Source organism: Eptesicus fuscus, chromosome 1 (genome assembly GCF_027574615.1).
Source record: "Eptesicus fuscus isolate TK198812 chromosome 1, DD_ASM_mEF_20220401, whole genome shotgun sequence".
Classification (NCBI taxonomy): domain Eukaryota; kingdom Metazoa; phylum Chordata; class Mammalia; order Chiroptera; family Vespertilionidae; genus Eptesicus; species Eptesicus fuscus.
In genome coordinates this window covers 9,674,107-9,681,295 of record NC_072473.1, presented here as the reverse complement: position 1 = coordinate 9,681,295, position 7,189 = coordinate 9,674,107, and the positions used below count along the sequence as shown (strand labels likewise).

General features: G+C 38.3%; 1 pseudogene; it reads left to right on the top strand.

The window, feature by feature from the left end:
• Nucleotides 1-917: 917 nt before the first annotated feature.
• On the top strand, nt 918-2,141 carry LOC103298211 (keratin, type I cytoskeletal 18-like; annotated as a pseudogene).
• Nucleotides 2,142-7,189: the final 5,048 nt, after the last annotated feature.

The window sequence follows — 7,189 nt, the reverse complement described above, 5'->3', positions numbered from 1 at the left end:
TCTTTGTTTGCTTGGTCTTCCACTTGTTTTCCGTCTTCTCTGGTTTTAGCTGAACATTTTATAAGATTTCATTTTCCCTCCTATCTTAGTATATTATACTTATCAATGATAATTCTTATTCTAACTTTTATTTATTTAGTGGTTACTCTAGAGTTTTTAATATACATTTACAACTATTCTAATTCCACTTTCAAATAACACTACACTACTTCATGGGTAGCACAGGTAACCTTATAACAGAGTAGACCCAGTTCCTCCTTCCTATCCTTTATGGCATTGGTGTCATTAATTACTCTTAAATCATAATTTAATACATTACTGCTATTATTATTTTGAACAAATTCTTTTTTTAAAAAAATATATTTTATTGATTTTTTACAGAGAAGAAGAGAGAGAGATAGAGAGTTAGAAACACCGATGAGAGAGAAACATCATCAGCTGCCTCCTGCACACCCCCTACTGGGGATGTGCCCACAACCAAGGTACATGCCCTTGACCAGAATCGAACCTGGGACCCTTCAGTCCCCAGGCTGACGCTCTATCCACTGAGCCAAACCGGTTTCGGCGTATTTTGAACAAATTCTTATCTGCTCCGTCAATTAAGAATTAGAAAATTAAAATATTTTATTTTACTTTTATTTATTCCTTCTTAGAAGTCTTCCTTTCTTTATGTAGTTCAGACTTTCTGACCTATATCATTTCCTTTTCTCTGAAGAACTTCTTTTAACACATCTTGCAAAACAGAGATATTGGCAACACGTTCCCTTAATATCTGTTTGTCTGAGAAATTCCGTATTGCTCTTTCACTTTTGAAGGATAATTTTATTAGTTAAAGAATTGTAGGTTAGTGTCACAGACCTGGCACTCACTGCTGCTGGAACCTGAGTCTTGGCCTCTCACCTTACTCCCTGAACAACATGAGCTTCAGCGCCCACTCCAGCTTCTCTATAAACTACTGAACCTTGGGCTCTGTGCAGTCATCCAGCCAACTGGGCCCAGCCAGCCAGCATCGATGCAGGCACTCAGAGCTCGGGCTCACAGATCTCTGTCCTACTCCACCAGTGCTTGGGGTGGCTATGGGTCTGGGGACATGGCTGCGGGGATGGTCAGGGGTCAGGTGGGTATAGGAGGCATCCAGAGCAAGGAGACTATGAGATGCCAGAATGACTTGCTGGCCCTAGCTGGAGAGGGCAAGGAGCCTAGAGACTGATCATAGGAGACTGGGGAGCAAAATCCAGGAACACCTAGAGAGGAAGGGACCCCAGGTAAGAGACTGGGGACATTATTTCCAGACCATTGAGGACCTGAGGGCTCAGATACTTGCAAGTTCTGTGGATAATGCCCACATCGTTCTGCAGATTGACAATGCCTGTCTTGCTGCTGCTGAATTCAGAGTCAAGTGTGAGACAGAACTGGTCATGAACCAGTCTGTGGACAATGACGTCAATGGGCCCCAAAAGGTCACTGATGACACCAATATCACTTAGCTGCAGATGGAGACAGAGATTGAGGCTCTCAAGGAGAAGCTGTTTTGCATGAAAAAGAACCTTGAGGAGGAAGTCAATGTTCTGCAAAACCAGATTGCCAACTCTAGATTGACTGTGGAGTTGGGTGCCCCAAAACCTCATGACCTTAGCAAGATTATAGTGGACATCCAGACTAGCTCAGAAGAACCAAGAGGAGCTAGACACGTACTGGTCCCAGCTGATTAAGGAGAGCACCAGTGGTAGATGTCAGTCACAGAGCTGAGATGTATGGTCCAGTCCTTAGAGATCAATGACTTGAGAAATATGAAGACCAGTTTAGAGAACAGCCTGACAGAGGTGGAGACATGCTATGCCATGCAGATGGAATAGCTCAATGGGATCCTGCTGCGCCTGGCATCAGCTGGCCAGACCCAGACAGAGAGATAGCATTGGGCCTAGGAGTATGAGGCCCTGCTGAACATCAAGGTCAAACTGGAGGCTGAAACTGCCACATACCACTGCCTGATGGTAGAAGGGGAGGACTTTGATCTTGGTGACACCCTGGACAACAGTCACTCCATACAATCCATCAAAAAGACCAGAATTATATATGGCAAAGTGGTGTCTGAGATCAATATCACCAAAGTTCTGAGGCATTTAAAAATATTTTATTGATATTTTACAGAGAGGAAGGGAGAGAGATAGAGAGTTAGAAACATCAGTGAGAGAGAAACATTGATCAGCTGCCTACTGTGCACTCCCTGCTGGGTATGTGCCCGCAACCAAGGTACATGTCCTTGACCAGAATCAAACCTGGGACCCTTGAATCCGCAGGCCAACACTCTATCCACTGAGCCAAACCGGTTATGGCAAAGTTCTGAGGCATTAAGGCAGCAGAAGTGAGGTACCCCTTTGGATTTAGGAGGCCAATAAAAAGTTCAGAGATTCACTGAAGATTAAGAAAATAATTGTAGGTAGTGAGTTTTTTTCTTTCAGCACTTTAAATATTTCATTGTACTCTCTTCTTGCTTGCATGATTTCTGAAGAGAAATCTGATATAATTTTTATCTTTGCTTCTCTTTAGGTAAGGTGTTTTGTTCTTTGTCTTGTTTCAATATTTTCTCTGTGTCTTTGATTTTTTTTGCAGTTAAATATGATAACTTTAGGTATAGGTTTTTAAATATTTATCTTGCTTAGTGTTCTCTGAACTTCCTGGCTATGTGGTTTGGTGTTTGTCATTAACCCTTTGTATGCCATAAGCGTCTATAGAAGCAAGCAGTGGACCTTCTCCACATGCCACACGTGTCTAGCTGCAAACCTCGTATATCAACTCTGGTTGTCCAGTTTTAAAACAGACTTGTTAGTGACATCTCTGGATTTATAAAGAAAATTATGGTAACTTAAATTCATAAATATTCCAGTGCATATGGAAGAAATTCCAATATCGATTTATAGGGCTACCACTCAGACTCACAAGAGATAAACACTCAACACTTGAGATTTTTTTGTTGTTGTTCATTGTGACACAAGATTTGTTTGTATTACCATGAATTTCACGCCTAAAATGGTAAAGATGGTGTGCATTCTTCATTATTTCTTTAAATATTTCATCTTTGGAGCATAAACAAAATTTAGTGTTTTTGAGTCAACTGTTTATTTTTATTTCCTGCTTGCTTTTGTTGATATTTCTGAAGAATTGAAAATTATCATTATTTTGTTATTGAATTATCATTGTAATATATTATATTGTGCAAATAAAATCCAATCCCCATAAATGGCATCAGATAAAGAAATAATTGAACCAAGAACCTCTCAAGAAGAAGAATATGACATCCTTTAGTCAACTCCAGAGTCAGATGATTTTTTAAAATTAAATTCAAAATATCGTGGTGTGTGGGGATGGTTTCCATTTTAGATGCATGACAGTTAACTGGTTAAATTTGGAACATTTTCAGGCATTATTGTTCAATTATTTCTTCAATTTCTTCCTCTTTTTTCCTTCCTCCTTACATTTCCATTATGTATATGTGACACTTTTGTAATTGGCCCACAGTTCTTGGATATTCTGGTCTAACTTTTTACTTTATTTTCTCTTTGAATTTTAGTTTTAGAAGTTTCTATTGACATATCTTCATACTCCCTGATTTCTTCCTTGATCATGTTATTCTGTTGCTGAACTCATCAAGGGCACTTTTTTGATTTTACTACTAATTTATTATTTTTATTTTTTTATAGTTAAACAATTTTATTGAATTTATTGGGGTGACATTGGTTAATAAAATTATATAGGTTTCAGGTGTATAATTCTATAATACATCATCTGTATATTGTATTGTGCATTTACCCCCCAAAATCAAGTCTCCTTCCATCACCATTTCCCCCCTTTTATCCTCTTCTATGTCCCCCCACCTCCTTTTCCTCTGGTAACTACCATACGGTTGTGTATCTATGAGTTTTTTTGTTTGTTTTGTTTTGTATTTGCTTAATCCTTTCACCTTTTTTATCCAGTCCCCTCACCTCTGACAGCTGTCAGTCTGTTTTCTGAACCTATGAGTCTGTTTCTATTTTGTTTTTTTAGTTTATTTTGTTCATTAGGTTCCACGTATAAGTAAAATCATATGGTATTTGTCTTTCTCAGACTGGCTTATTTCACTTAACATCATATTCTCCAGATCCATCCATGGTGTTGTAAAAGATAAGCTTTTCAAAGGAATTCTTCATTTCGGTTACAGTGTTTTTGATTTCCAGCATTTCCTTTGGGTTCTTAGAATTTCCATGTTTCTGCATATATTATCCATTTGCTTTTGTATGTTGTCTACTTTTTTCATTAGAGCTCTTGGTATGCCTTGCAATTTTTTGTAGAAAGCCAGACATGTTATAATGGGTAAAAGGAATTAATAAGGTAAATTGGTCTTTAGTGTGAAGTTTTATGTTTTAGGTTGTGTTTACTGTTTGCTGTGGCTGTAGTTGTCAAGGGCTAAAATGTTCTCTGGTTTCCTTATTTTTTGTATTCCCTTTTGTCTTTGGGTTTCCCTAGAGACTTCTTCTTAAATAAGGTCTGAGACAAACAGTTCTCTTAGTTATATGTGTGGGATCCCTTGTCACGTCCCGCGTGTTTCAGGGTTCCTGTTCAGGTCCGGTTTCTGGAGAAGGCCGCAATCAAAATGAAGAGAAGCTAGAAAAGAATCAATTTGGGAAAATGTGGGGCCAGGCGGGAGCCCACCTCTAGTGGGAGGACTACTCCGCTCTGGCCTTTGCTATCCCTTTTATTGGAGTTCTGAGATACACCCATTGCCCTTAGGCAGGAAATTCCAATAATAGACAATCAGCAAAAATTTACATATGTTTAACAGGTGAGAGTTGATTTAACTACCAATGTCTCAACTAAACAATGAGTGACTAGCTCTGACCATTCAGAGTGATTAAGGTTGACCAAAGCATTCTGGATTCCCTTTTCACATTTAACTTCCAATGTCTCAATGTTCGGTTTCCGGCATCTATGTCTCTGTTATACAGGAGCCCTATTGATGTGGTAATAAAGTGTGGGGCTATAGGACTCACTCTATAACACTATGATTAGGTCTTAGTCTTTTAGTGAGCCTTTGCTTCTAGGCTGTGACCTCCACAAGTGCTTTTAATTCTCCTCACCCTACCTTAAGTGAGATAGGAAGGCTAAAGGGGGCTGAAGTTGGGTGTTTCCCTTCTCCCACATCAGTTAAACTCGAGTAAAATTCAAGTTGATAAGGTCCTGGCAAAATTGTTTTACTTGAGAGTAGGCCTTGTTCAAAAGAACATAATGTCCTGGAATATTTCAGAATGGCCACTTTTCCCTCCTCCTCCTTGACACATGAGGTTATTTCCCCCCCAGTCTTAACTTAGAGGTAAAACTCACTAAAGGGTAGACCTCCCTCTGGCATTTTTAATTCACAATCTTATTCATATTGAGTGCCCAGCATTTTATCAATTAAATTTTAGGTTTTCTTATCCTAGTACTGGTTTTAGTTCCTGAGGGTAAGCTGTCATTCTTTCTGTCTGTTTGTCTTTTCAAATTTATGACTCAATACTATGATATATCTAAGTAGAGTTGTTGATTTTCAGCTTTTTTTTCTTATTGTGAAGATAGCAATGATGATTTCCAAACTCCTTACATGTCAGACCTGAAACCAGAATTTTACTATTCCCTCCAGTTGTGACAACCAAGATGTCTCCAGAGATTGTCAAGTAATTTATGGAGAGGAGTCAAAGTCACCCTCAGTTTTGAATCATTGCTGTTATGCTATCTAGAATACTACATCTAATGATACTTAATAATATATAATTATATATTCAATAGCAATAGAGTTAGATGAATGAGACTTCTTTGAGATTTTAGAGAAACACTGTGTTTTATATTGTTGCATGCCATGGAAGCTGTGGCAGAGACTGGCTAGATGTTCATCAAACCCATTTCTTCTTCCCAGGCACTCAGTTAACTGTATTTCTCAGTCCTCTTGCATCTAGATAAGACCATATAACCAATTCTGGCTAATTTAAATGGGTGGAAGTGAGGTACATCACTGCTAGACCTGATCCCTAAACCATCTCATGTGATCCTCTTTATTCTCCCACTTTATTCATAAATCAACCAAATTCAGAGGTTCTAGCAGAGGATCCCAAGCATATATGGGATGACAGGCTTATGAGGTATAAGAATCCAGGACTCCTGAATCACTGCTTGAGAAAAAGCCACCTGGGAGAGTCTCTCAACTAGAATACCCATATTGGATTTTGTGTGAATGAGAAATAATCTCTATTAGAATTTGAAATTAATTATTGCAGCATAGCATAGCTTAACCTGACTAATTCAAGGGCTTGGCACATTTGATATTAAAGAATACGGTGGCTCAAGATATATGTTTATGAATGCAAATGCATGAAGAAGTTTGGACATGTAGGGGCAGGCATTAGTGTTTACATATATCAATTTACAAAATGCATTTATTCTTATCACTTCGAAATTATGTATTATAAGTAATTATCATTTAAAAAAACCATATCAGGAAAGTGACAAAGTTCTTCAACAGTCCTGAGTTCTGCAGGACTTACATATACCTTATAAGCCTGTCATTCCATATATGCTTGGGATCCTTTGCTAGAATCTCTGAATTTGGTTGACTGATGAACAAAGTGGTACAATAAAGATGAACTACAGTCTGTAAGGCCCTAGGGTCTCAACTAGACACCTAAAAGTCAAAGTAGCTATAAGGTGGGTCACACCATACATCCCCATAATGCGATTCTCATAATGCTCACAGTACACATTCTTTTCTGAGGCAGGAGTTAGAAGTAATTTTCCATTTTGGCTACTTTGTGTAGAAGTTGAAGAATGAGATTAAGGGACTCATTCAGCCATACACAAATAGTAAACCAAGTAAAACTGAGTGGCAGATGTTAGAGGGATGCCTAACATCTAGATGTTTAATTCTTCCCATTAATTAGAATAAAAGTCCTGTGGCATGTGAAGGGTCAGAGGTCACCGAGTTAACCCAAGGTTTTTCTTATACTTCTTAAGAAAATTTAAAGTTGCTGCCTTTAAAAATGCAAACTGAACTATTTACATATTTTATGTGGGAAGTGGCAGGTTTTAATTTTAACTGCATACCACCTTCTCAATTGTTCCCTGAACAGAGTAGAAACTTAGAGAAAATTACATGGAGAAAAAACACCGATAATAAAACCGGGGA